Source organism: Heloderma suspectum, chromosome 5 (assembly GCF_057233095.1).
Source record: "Heloderma suspectum isolate Gila_16-S chromosome 5, 16-S_ref, whole genome shotgun sequence".
In the NCBI taxonomy this organism is placed as follows: Eukaryota; Metazoa; Chordata; class Lepidosauria; order Squamata; family Helodermatidae; genus Heloderma; species Heloderma suspectum.
In genome coordinates this window covers 166404920-166418775 of record NC_139462.1, presented here as the reverse complement: position 1 = coordinate 166418775, position 13856 = coordinate 166404920, and the positions used below count along the sequence as shown (strand labels likewise).

Here is a 13856-nt window from a genome sequence, read left to right as displayed (position 1 = left end):
TACCCAGTGAGCTTCATGGCTAAATGAGGACTAGAACCTGGGTCTCCAACACTATAGCCACTTCAACACGCTGTCTCTAAGCACACTCCACAGCCCAGAACAAATGGCTAACGACAGTTTGTGTTGGATGTGTGCACGTCTTAGTAGAAATATTTGTAGACAAGGTAGTTGTGCAGACTTATTTCTTGCAATCCCCCCTTAAAAAAAAGGAATATACAACATTCAGCAACATTCATAATTTCTACTGCTATTATTATTATTGATGTACCACAGCTGTCTTTTTGGACAGCTCCTGCAATAGTACTACCATAGTTAAATCTAGTGATGCTCTACTAAATTTTACTAGTTATTATAAGCATGGCTTTTTAGTGATGTAGCTATGTGCATATCATGCCTGAATTCTTTATGTTCTGAGCTGGAATAAACACGACAATAAGTAATGTTCAAATGCACATCACCATGATTTCAGCATTATGCCTGATCTCGTCTGATCTCGGAAGCTCAGCAGGGTCAGCCCTGGTTAGTATTTGGATGGGAGACTGCTGGTATTAAGCAGGGGGTTGGACTGGATGGTCTTGTAGGCCCCTTCCAACCCTATGATTCTATGTAAATCAGGCAAAAATCAGACTGTAGAGCAGGGAAACTAAAGAGAAGGCCAGCCTTCCATTAAAGCTGGCGCCGTCTATCTACTATGCATTTTTCATCTCTTTAAATGATGCAGGCTTTTCCCAACAGGAAATAGTTTCTAAAAGCAAATAACAGCAACACCTAATTTAAGGAGGAAAGCATCCAAATGCGTACACACTTGGTTAAAAAATAAAAATTATACATCTGCTAATTCATACGAATGTTAACCTTATCAATGCAGGTTTCTCATCTAAAATAGTGATGCTGAATTGCACAGAAGTATTGGTATAATGGAGCCCTTGTTGTTTGGAGAAGCAATAGCAGAAAATGGTTTGTCTGAATGTTTCCATTTTCCTGTAGAGTGATCCTTGCTTGACTCTCCCACCCATGACTCTTTTTGCCAGTCTGGCTTGAAAAATGGCAAAAACATGCTTTATCCTGGTAAGAACTATAAGTGCGTCTTTCCTGATCAAGTTTCATTTCTCTCCACTATGTCTGAGTGCACCCCATTTCTTCACATTCCTTGCTATCTTGTAATCATATTAGATTACAAAATCAGATTACCTAATGAAGATTAGGTAATCTTATTAGAATGCCCAAACACCTTGACAGCACTCCTGTAGCAGTGCCAGCTTCAGGTTTTGGAGGGCTCTTGGGCAAGACATCCTCAATGGGCCCCCTCCCTCCATGAGTCTACCTTCTCACCACCATTGTCACCAACTGCAATTGCTCCTCATCCTCTTTCTCGTCATGGCTATCACTTGCTGGCTTGACACGCAGAGAGCTAGTGAGCCAGTAAGCATTTCTGTATTTCTCCCTTTCTCACCACCACTATTTCATGGGCCACAGTGAGAAGCAGGTAAAGAAGTAGGTTGCAAAATGGAAGGGGAGGACCAAGTCCTTGGGGGCTCTTGTCAATGGGCCCCTGCTGGGGTGTGGGCCCTTGGCAGGTGCACAACCATGCCTACCCTTGATGCCAGCCCTGCCTGTAGCATTTGATTAAATATGATTTCCAGCAACAGTTGCAATCATCACAAAATATTATACTACCATGAGCACTAAATATTTGTGTTTCATCCACTGCATTCTGGCCAAACTACCACTTCCATTTACACAGGGAATTCCCATTACCACTCTGTCTTAAGACATGTCCAGATTTCACGGGTGTGGGGTGGGGGGGTGCATTTGTGAAACACACTTTGAACGTGGACCTGAATCTCACAATAGCCCATATGAAGAAATCTCAAGGTGCCTGCAAGAATCCACTACATCAGGGGTGCAGAACCTCAGGCCTGGGCACCAATCCCAGCCCTCTGGGGGTCCCAGTCCAGCTCTTCAGGGTCTCCAAGATGGCCATGGCCCCTTCCTCTGGCCCTACCCTTTCCCTAACCACCAGTCATTTGGTGGTGTCCTGGCTTTTGTGCAGTTTTCCCCCATTCTGAAAGGTTGAACTGCCTCTCCTAAGGCTGAGTAATGGCAGCAAGAGCTTTAAGCTACATATGCTGGGGTTCTTTGGTATTTTGGTCCTGCTCCTTTTGCATTCGGCTCCACCCACTACTGAAATGCAGCCTCCAGAGCTTCTCTGCTATTGAATTTGGCCCTCGGTGTGAATGAGGTTTTGCATCCCTGTGCTACTGCTAACATTCTAATTTCATCTGTGAGGATACAACATTTATAGGAAGTTTTCAAATCAACAACAAAGAAAACATACTGATACTGGAGATGATGGATGACATGGAGCCCAGTGAGTGAAGAAAGGAGGAGTTCCAGCCTTCTGCTTCAGAGAAATGAGATCTCCATTTGTTGGAACACCACTGTGAACCACTGGTTGAAGTGGAAATCCTGATGGAGAACCTGAGTAAATAAAGCATAACAACTTTAGAGCTGTGCAGAGACGTTATGCAGGGGTCCTTTTGCCTCTCTCTTGGCAGTTTTGTTGGAATGAAACATGATTACGTGGTACTTCCACTTTGGGGCTCCTACCAACAGGAAGGAGGACACTTCATGCAGAGATGTGCAAGCGTTTACTGTTGGGGCAACTATGTGTCTCTTTCCACGGGTTGGGGAGGAAAAAAAGAGCTCAAGGGAGCTGGAAGTAATTCAATTGTGCTTCTTGTTGTTCCTGTTTATTGCCACATCCAAAATGGCTGTCAGATAAGCTGTAGATGTGCAAAACCAGGATTTTGGAAAATCAGCCTATCTGCTTTGCTTCTGTTCAGTTGTGTGTGTGTGTGTGCGCGCATGTGTGCATGCGCCTGCCTGCCTGTCTCAGTGGTGGCTGCATGTGTATGTAGCTGCTCTTCCTCCTCTTAAATGAGATTTCCTGCTCTAAGAATATTCCATAATCTCCTGAACAATAAAATAGTGCCATCTGAAAAGGGGAGGAAATAGGAACTCCTGCCTCTCCTGACACCCTGTCGCAGCAGAGCCTGGAAGATAGGAAGAAAGCAAGTGAATACAGGGGAAACGATCAAACAGTAATTTACAAGTCTTTAAAAGAAATAGCATCACGTACTTTGTTGCAGTGCTGTGAAATCCTTAATATGAAAATAAATAAAGTATATATGTGAGGTAACCCAAATGATATTCCTGTTGCCCCATTAATCATATTTAATGCTGAAGTCCAATAATGTTATCTTTGGTTCCAGCTTCAGCAGCCCATAATTTAACATGAGTGGCTCTTTTCACAGACTGAATCAGGTACCAGTCCTGTCTCTTTCAACCTCCTTTGTGCTTCTAAATTAGAAAAACCCAAATGCCATTTCCTTCTGATATGAAATACAGTCAAGGTCACTGTAAAAGAATAGAGTAATTAACTTTCCAAGCAACTGCCTGTGGAGAAATGGAGCCCTTGGAAAAGTGGGTGAGAGAACCGAAAACTGTTCTTTCAAGAGGCTTTACAAAAATTACAACCCAGGAGTGATAAAAGATAAAAGCAGGTCTGAAAGCTCCTGTCAAATGAACATGGAAACATTATTCCAGCCCCCCACAACAAACACATTCTATTTTACTAACCAGATTTAACAAGTTTCTCTTCATAGCATCTGCGTAAAGAGATTTTCACTCTGGTGCTTATGGCTTCTGAAGAGAGGGAGATGACCGGCTGGAATTTCCTGGTGGCATTTCCAGTGCAGATGTCCCTGCATGATGGGAGTGTGTGCAGGTTCTTGGACAAAATTAGGGTACACTTGCTGGAGGAATGTGGTTGTAAATGATTCCTATATTTCCCCAATTCTTCCCTAAATTGTACCTACCTAACACATGTGCAGTAGTTCCATTCACACAATGGAACTCTCCTGGCAGCCCACACTAGCCATTCATTCATTCATTCATTCATTCATTCATTCATTCAGTGTTACATTTATTAAATGCTTCATAAAATAAATTTCTTTAGGCATTTTACAAACAACATGCATGATATGAATAATATTGCAGTAAAATCAACAATATAAAACTAAGAAATATGTCAACGCAGCATAGAATACAGTATCAGGCAAAACCAGATGCAGGAACTTCAATAATTAAGCACACACACGCACAAATAAGACAAAAAAAATACTAAATTGTTTAAAAATCCTTTCAGAACTTTAAGGGTGCAATTCTACGCATGTTTAAACAAAAATAAATCCTACAACTCCCAGCTTCCCCCAGACACCATGGCTGGATGGGGGTTGCTGGGAGTTGTAGGACTTATATCTGTCTAAACATGCATAGGATTGCACCTTAAAATACCTTTAAAAAACTTTAAAAGCCTAGAAGAACAGGAAAGTCTTAGCCTGGTGCTGAAAAGATAGCAGCATGGCTGCCGGGTGAACTTCCCTTGGGAGAGCATTCCAGAGCTGGGGGGCTACCACCAAAACCCTCTCCCTCGTTGCCACCTTCTGAGCTTTAGAATGAGGGGGTACTTGAAGATCAAGAGGGAACATTTTATCATTTATGGTGGACTTGTAAAAAAGCTAAAACATTTTGGAAACGAGTACAGTCTTTAGCGCAAAGAATATTAAAGACTACTATAGCATTAAAGCCAGAAACTTTTTTATTGGGACTAATAAACAAACACATAAAAGAGAAGGGGGGAACCCTCTTTCTCTACATGACAACGTCTGTAAGGTTATTGTATGCACAAAAGTGGAAGAATGAAATAATACCAACTGCGAATGAGTGGATTATGAAAATGATGGAGCTGGCAGAGATGGCAAAACTGACTACTATAATTAAAGAAGGATCAACAACTAAATTTAGGTTAGACTGGAAACCTTTTACAGAATTTGTACAAGAAATAGAGAAAAATTATATCTCTGTATCTGGATTTTGAGCTTTGAGATGGTTATCTCTCTTTTGTTGTTGTTGTTGTTAAAATTAGGAGAGAAATAATATAATGTTTGTGAACTCAATGTATGATATACAGTCAAGATAAGAATTAGAGAATAATAATGAGCATTTGTTGTGTAGGTGGAGCCAAAGGTAGATACCTTATAATCGTAAGAGATATTTTACTGTATGTATGTCTATTGTGTGTTTATGTTGTTGTTTTGTTTTTTAAAAATAAAAAAATTATTATAAAAAAAAGAATGAGGGGATACTTAAAGAAGGGCTTCTGTGGATGAAGTTATGGGTAGTTACATATAGGGGGAGGTGTTCCATCAGGTCCCAAGGTCCCAAGCTGTATAGATTCTGTATACTGTGGAGCTTTAGGAGAGAAGAAGGGTCAGGTGAAGCAATTTTAAATGAAGAGAATGGAAAAACAGTTCATTTCTCCCTTCATCCTAACTTATACCCCTCAATCCCCATGTCTACTTGTTCCACAGAGAAGGCACGCACAGGGAGCTGTGTTGCCACCATGACTACTGCCTCAAGGCTGCTCCACCCCAAGAATCGATGCCAAGTGGCCTCAGAGCAACAGTGGTGGTGACTACTGGACAGTCATCACCCATATTTCCTTACACTTAGATTAATGTCAGAAGCCCTTCTCCACAGTCCTGTGTTATCGAAGGTACAAAGGGAGGGGGTCCTGCAGGATACAGCTTTCTCAACTGTTGCACTGGAGTTCTGGAATACCCTCTCAAGGTAGGCCTGCCTGGCCCTGTCTTGGTTGGCATTTCACCGATCAGTAAAAGTTAGCTCTTTTGTAGAGTATTTGAAGATCTTGTACTGTGATTTTGAACCTGCTGATATGGTGATGGCTTCTCCACAGTGTTGATTCTTCTGTTTTTTGCCTCATGTGAGTTCTTGTTTTAGAGTGTGTGTGTCTGTTTTAAAGTTGTTTGTTAGTTGCCTTGTGACTCTTTTTCCAAGATGGCATATGAGGATTTTAATTAATAAAGAGAGTATGATTCTTGCAACCTGACTTTGATGGAACCCTGCACTCACCCCAGCGGCCTTGTCGAGCTTTGCGGTTGCCATTTTTTGAGAAATAAAATGGCGACTGCAAAAATGTGCATATTTGTGCACACACAAAAATACACATTTTTGCGAATGTGCATATTCGTGTATGCGCGAAATGCTCGTTTTTTAAATGCGCATTTTTGCACGCACACACAAATGTGAGCCTTCACAAAATGCGCATTTTGCACATGGAAACATGTGCATTTGCAGAAATGCACATTTCTGCACATACAAAAACATGCGCATTTTTGCGATTGCCATTTTATTTTTCAAAAAATGGTGACCACAGAGTTCAATGAGGCCGCTGGGGTGAGTGCAGCTGCTCACCGAGCATGGGAGGGGCTCAAGCGCAGTCCAAGGATCAGCAAGCAGGGGTAGGGGCTGGGTGGGCGTCCGGAGAATCTGGATGGGGGCGAGTTTGCACATCCGTACTTCTTATGTTATGTCTAAAGCAGCTAATGACCTCTAGTCCATATTGCTCATTTGCCATATAGGATGCATGGGCAATAAAAGAACATATGCCTCTGTGTACCAGTTGCTGGGGCACATGAGCAGGAGGGTGCTATTGTGTTCATGTCCTGTTTCTGGGCCTCCCATGGGCATGTGGATGGCCACTCTGTGAACCAAATGCTGCACTGGGTATGTCTTTGGTCAGATCCAGCATGGCTCTTCTTATGTTCTTATAGTGAAAAGATGCTGCAGTTCACTTCTGGCTGAAATCATCTATGGATCCAGGGTCTGCCTTCCATGAGAGGAAGGGCTCCATTTGTGGATGACCCCTCCACTGAATCTGTGGAGATCCCCATCCACCACAAATCACCCCATTCAGCAGGCAATCCTGACCCTCTGTGTAGCATTTTTAGGGCACTGGTGGGGCAGCCGTGAGAAAGAGGGGGCAGATAAGCCCACTTCTGCCAGTGCAGTTGATTCAGCATAAATCTAGATCCAACCCTATGTCTGCATAGGAGTTTTGTATTCTAGGGTTAGAGGCATTCATTCAGCCAGCCACAAGCCTCACAGTCAATTCCCATGAATAGCTAGCATGGCTTTCCCACTCCCATTGGTGGCACTCAGAATAGGGAACAGTTGTCCCAGAATGAGAAATCCCCATCCTGTGGCAGGCAGGGTTTTGTTTTTGTTTTAAAGTGATGGTATTACTTTCTGTGCTTAGTGCTAAAGCACCAAACCAGAAAAGCAAGGAGGTCACTCAGAGACATGCCCCCATTCTGTGTGATCTACACAAAATGACTGTATGTGTCTACTTTCTTTTAACCATTTTGACTCCTAAGGATGTCCTTGCAATTGCCAATCTCCACTACCTGTCTTTACCCTTGAGAAAAATTATGCCAACATTGTCAGTATACATGACAGGAGAACCACATCAAACCCTGTGCTCCACAGCACATTTCCCATCCCACTAAGCCCTTTCAGTCCCTTTGCTTGTTCCGTATTGTATTGTATGACAAAGAGAGGGCTGCATGGCCAAGAGAGGGTTATGAAAACCATTTCCCAGAAATATATCTGATTCTGTTTTAACTATGCCCAATTTATATGGTTTTGTATGGCCAACAATAAAAAGTGCTCTTATATGAGCAAGCATAAGGCAAAGGTCCATTAAAAATGGGCACACAGCCCAGATATTTCAGTGCCCTGGGTTCATTCTGTTTAGAATATGGGCACATTTTAAACCGCTAGCATATTACTTTCCTTTAGCAGGAGAGAAGTTGAATCTTTTACTCTTGGGCTCATTTTTCATTGATTGTGCTTTTTGTTTCAGGCTACCAATTCCAATTCCCATCTCCCCCTCATGGGACTCCACAGTGCTCCTGAACTGATTAAATCTCACCTGATTTCTCATATAATGCTTCTGCTAAGCTCCTTCATTCCCAGCAGTCTGTCCATAGAACTATTATCAGCTGTTATCTGGGAAGTAGCTCATGAATGTCATTCTTGTTCCTTCTCCTAACTTTCTCCTAATGCACAGGAGGCTTTTTTTAAAGAAGGAGGAGGAGGAGGAGGAGGAGGGAGGGAGGGAGTTTTGTCTTACATTTTTATTGTTCAACAGCAGAAGTATGAGCCATCATCTATTTAGTGCAAATCCCCAGCAAAATGGGCAATTCTGAAGCACAACTAAAGCTTAAAGGCTGAATCCTTAGCACGATAAAAGCACAAGAGTACGGAAAGCAAAACCAGGTCCAGGACTGGCTTGTACACTGGGTGTTATTGGACACATGCCTAGGGCAGCAGGATAGCAGGACACACTCAACATCCCACTGCTGGGGGCAATGGTAGCTCCCCTCCCAACACTCTACTGCCATTGGCTTGGAGGAGAGGCTGTTACTCAGGCCAACCCAAGATGTTTTGCAGCCTGAGGCAAAGAACAAGATGGTGCCCACTCCCATTCCATGTACAAAAAATGGCTGGAGAGGTAGATGAATCTGTTTTCTACACTGATGACGCAACAGCATCCTCCACTGCACCTGAAGGTGGTAGGCTCAGGGGGCATGCAGCAGGACTCATGGCACACAGGTCTAGTGGTGGCTGTTGGGCACTGTGTCTGGTAGGGCAGACCAGGGCACCAGAGGTGGAGCCAAAGGATCATACAAACTGATATCCTACGTCTTGTAATGAAGTGGAACTTACTTCCAAGTGAAATGCATAGGATTGCAAGACATCCTAGTAGGATAACCATATAACAGGCCAGTGAGGAACGAAGATGGTTATTATGGCCAGGGAATGTTACGATGGCTGACTTGTTAGAGGGGGGAAATGATGGAAAACTGGGTTTGGGGGAGAGTGGATGGAATGTGTTAACCTGGAGAAAAAAATGGGTATGCTTGGCTTGCAGAAACACTTAACTGAAGCATTGCACATTGCGGCAATTTTTAACTAATTTGCTCAGTCATAAATTGCTGCAATACAGGTGACCCATACAAATCACACGAAACCAGCTATCCCCCCAAAATAATTCAGGCTATCCAGACTCCAGAAAGCCAGCACCCCATTAGTTCATATGTGCATGAACAGCATGTTAAGCTATGCACTTCTTTAAGCAAGAGGAACATGAATAGGTGCAAGTACATATATGGATTGCACCCTAGGTTACATAGAGAATCCAGAAATCTCAGTATGCAGTTAATTAATAATTAATCAAAAATATAATTCCCTCTATTTCTGATGTTTAGGCTGTGAGTGCCATTATGTAGCCCGAACAGCACCATACACACACACAAGAGGGAGGTACCACCAGGCTCTGGGAAACACCAAGGATTGCTGAAGTTCAAATAATATTTAAGGGGAGACCTAAAGGGGAAGACCCTCCCCTGCAACAAGTTAATGAACACAAAGTCCACTCAGTGGCAACCACAGAATTCTGACTGGCTTGGGGGGGAGTGGGGGAGAAAACCAGGGTAGGAAAGGAATTAAATGAGACAGAATTAAATGAGAATTAAATTAAGAGAGAGAGGCACAGGTTGGGTTTGCATAAGCATGGAGGGAAAATAAGCTACAGTGTCTTATTTTCCCATCCCACATGTGCCGGTTGCGAGCTGCCTAATTAACCCAATTACCCTTATGGGTCACAGGTTGTCATGATGTCCAAACCCGGTGAGGGTGGGTGGCTGGGGTGGTTTACAAGCCTCCCTGGAACTCTAGAAAAAGCCATGGGTTTCTGGGTGGTTTGTAAACCACTCCAGCAACCCACTCTCACTGGGTTCGGACGTCATGACAATCCATGCCTGGCAAAGGTAATTATGCTAATTAGGCAGCCTGTGAACAGCATCGGTGATGAGGAAAAATAAGCCACGGTGGCTTATTTTCTTTCCATGACGCAAACCTAGTCACAGAGTGCAATTACCACAACTGCCATGAAGTCAGTAAATCCTAGTATCTTCAGAGCAAAGCAGCAGCAACTATTAAGTCTTTCTTCACCAGAACCATATACTAGTGAGACTTACTGCTACCTCTGTCATGAGGATGCTACACTCTTATACTGTCCCAAGACAAGATGATCCATATATAATCAACTTGCACCACAATCATAGGCATGTCTGCTCAGAAGTGCCATTGGGTTCAATGGGGCTTAATCCCAGGTAAGCGTGTATAGGCTTGCAGCTTTAGCGTTTAACCATAATAATCAAGGCCACAGCACGCTACAGTTGAAAAAACAAACAAAACAAGATGCACCATGCCAAAGCTGCTGGTATAACAAATATCTGCCGCTGAGTGCAGGAAGTGAGCCCAGCCATGTTCTGAAGGAGAAGGAAAACCCTTCACTCACCCACCTAACCCAGGATATTAGTTAATCTGGTTTTGAGAGAAAATAGTTCCCAAGTTTAAATACGGGCACAACCCACCTGGAAATAACATAAAGTAGATCCCACAAGCCTGAAGGCTGCCCACCCCTGGTGTAGACAATACTGCATAAGGTGGACCAACGGTCTGACCTTATACAAAGCTTCGTGTGTTCTTACTCCCATCTTGACTTCAGCAAAGGATCGTTACATGGCTGTACTGTTCACATTCCCACTTCAGAGGGGATTAAACCCTGCTGATCCTCTACTTTGTCCCTATTCTAAGAGAGGGGAAAGAGGAGCTCTCCTGCATGCCCTTGCATTTTACATACCACTTCACAAGCCACCCAGCAAAAACAATAAATACGACTTGAATCGTACCCAACTCTGGCACATCCATGCAGTCATGGAAAAATAAAAGTCTTCTGAGACACTGACTCTCATGGATACTGATGCTGATTTTGAAGCCATCGGTAATATGTATTGCCTCTATAGAGATTATATATCTGTTCTAGTTGCAGTGGGATGTAACTTGTGTGCTATCCCCTTCTCTTGTGACATTCATAGATGAATATTGAGCTGGTACTTCTAGAGGCTTGATTTTTATTGTTTTTAAATCCACACCCCCTTACATGTTTTAGTCAATGCAAGAAATTTAAGCGCATGCTTAATTATTACTTTGAGACCTAGGAAACTAAAGGTGCGTCACTTTTATTATCCCCCCCCCCACTTTTTAAAGGACGAATCTCACTTGGTCATAGTAGCCTTTGTGGTTTAAGGCACCTGTGGCAAACTGGGCAATTGCTCACAATTAGTGCAAGCCTATACATGTCTACTCAAAATTAAGTCCCATTGAGTTCTACTCCCAAGGAAGTGAGCATATGACCCAGCCTATCACATCAAGACAACCAGCTGCCTCTCGCCTTTATTTATTAGGCTATCCTAAGTGTACAAAACCAGCAGGAAAAAAATAATAATGCAGTTTACCCAAACCACAGAATACAGTTCATCCAATTACATACCACATCAAAAAAGTAAATTTTATTAATTATTAATACAAGTTGCCCAGGTTTTTAAATGCAGAAAAATGTACAAGAACTGCAAGCCCAAAACAACTACTGCTTTTAAATTCCAATGACCAAAACAGATTCTAAAAATAGCAGAAGCAGGAAAACAATGAAAGAAAACGAATACCCCTTTTTTAGAGATCTGGAATTTGATCTTGATGAGCTGAGCTGTGGCAGTGTCTGTAGCAGGCCATGCTCAGACACAGACTTTAGTTTACCTCAGCCAACCTAATACTACTACTACTACTGCTACTACTAATAGTAATAATCATTACCCCATACAACCAGCATCAAAAATCATGTAGCTTAACCACACCACAGGTCACCCATACAAGAGGACATAATAAATAAATAAATAAACCCTAGCACTTAGCACATTTCAAAGTGTGCAGGCCCTGCACACACACTATTAAGTCATCAATCCTTACATCAGTCTCCCTCCGCCACCCCAAGTAAGGTAGCTTAGCAGTGGTATCTCCACCAGAATGAAATAAATACAGCAAAGTTAATTAAAATAAGTTGCCCAATTTTTTTTAAAGCAGAGGAAAAAGTAGCTGCAACAAGAACAAATCTTTAACCTAGCAAAAAAGAAGAAAAGAAATGGAGGATAAAACAGAGAAATAGGTACATTTTTAAGCGTCTGCAAACAGATCAACTGTTGAGATGAGGCTGTAGTGCAAAACACACAGGCTTTTATTTAAATTCAGTTGACATGAGTGCTGTTGCTCAACGATGATCCTGCAACACTGGCTTCATGAGGAAAAAAGACAGAAAACGGCCAGCAGCAGTAATCCTCCCCTTACTGTTTCCCCCTTGCATGCCCAGCCACAAAGGTTTGAATATCTATCTATCTATCTATCTATCTATCTATCTATCTATCTATCTATCATCTATCTATCTATCTATCATCTATCTATCTATCTATCATCTATCTATCTATCTATCTATCTGACTGGATCCAGAGCATCTGTTCAAGCAGCCCTGGCTCCTCCTCTCCGCAGCGCTCTGGAAGGCTGGTGATGGTGGGGGGAATAGGCTGTAAAGAGCACATATGGCATCCACTGAGCTCGACAAGCCCTAGCACCCTGCTGGATGCCACGTGCTGTGAGTGCAAGTGTCTAGCCTTGTCTCAGCAAAAGAGGAGATTGGGGCATGCCCAGAAGAAGCTCCTCTCCTTCTCTGCACATGCATGATTCAGCCATCTGATTGCAGATAACAGCCAAGACCAGCAGAGGACAGCAGCAGCTTTAGCCATGCTGTGCTTCATTTGGAGGTAAATAAAATTAATCTTAAAGCCCAGGGCAGTGGAATGGGGGCAAGCGAGCGGACAGGCAACCAGGGCTTAGCCTTAGCACGCTGGCCATGCCTGCAAAATCTCTCCAGCACCTTGCTGCCACCTCCCAGTGTCTGCCGCCTGAGGTGACTGCTTCACTGTGCCTAATGATAGGGCCAGCCTTGCTATTCTCTTGCCTCTATAATTCGCTGACCATTTGACTATGGTCAGTCATCTTCACTCTGCCTGGAATGTTACAAGCCTGCAAAGAAAAGAAAAAATGCCAGCCAGGAATGGGTGTAGAATGATGCTGCCACCTCATTCTTTGAAGGAAGCTTCCCCTCTGACCCTTTGTTATTGTGTAGCATTTTATTTTCATAGCCACTTTGGATATGGTGCATCATGGCCCGGACTACTCTCAGACTGGACACTTTGCAATCCAAGGTTACTCATGAGTAAGTCCAAGGGCAATGTCAGCACCTAGGACACAAGCACTTTTGTGGGGTCCACCAATACCTGCTTGGGCCTTCCAACTCTCCTGGCTGCAAGACTTAACTGTTGGCAGTGGCTGGGTCTAAGAAGCTGCCAGCCATTTTAAATTTCCACAGTGCTCTGGAACAACCCTATGCCAGGTGCTCTGGGGCACTGTGGAAAATTTAAAATGGTGAGCAGCTGCTCAAACCCTGCAGTTGCCACCAGGTAAGGTATACTGTGCCAGAAAAAGTGAGCTTCTGCAGTGTTAGCCATGAGAGGAGAGGGAAGAGAAATAATGTTTCCTTCCATATGTACCTACCTGGACCCTTAGGTCATCTTCAGAGGCTCTCCTCTGGGTGCCCTGCTGAATGAAGTTGGGTGGCTACAACAGAGAAGTCCTTATAGAATGCTCTGTCCAAGGTGCTCACCTAGAGCCCACACTGCACCAGGAAGACACCTTTTCTCCAAGGCATTTTAGATTTTGGACTTGAGATCTTATTGTTCAGATCCACCCATAAAAGTGCTGAAATTGCTGCTTCTATGTATGTTATTTTATATTTCCTATGCTGATTAGCGTTGTTTTTATTATGTACTGGTTTTATTCTTCTATGATGGAATCTGCCCAGACAACTTCTTGTTATTGGGTGGACAAAAAAATATAATAAATGAATTAGGTGTCTGGAAGTCTTGCTTGTCCCCAGCTTGATTTCCAAGATGTCAACAGCGACCATGTACATG

General features: G+C 43.1%; 1 long non-coding RNA gene across 1 annotated transcript in view; it reads right to left on the bottom strand.

The window, feature by feature from the left end:
- LOC146344797 (uncharacterized) overlaps positions 1-13856 on the bottom strand; it is a 124116-nt gene that overhangs the window by 52487 nt on the left and 57773 nt on the right. The window contains exon 3 of the long non-coding RNA XR_014792316.1: positions 2339-2481. This is a non-coding gene — a long non-coding RNA (uncharacterized LOC146344797). The remainder of the gene's footprint in view (positions 1-2338; positions 2482-13856) is intronic.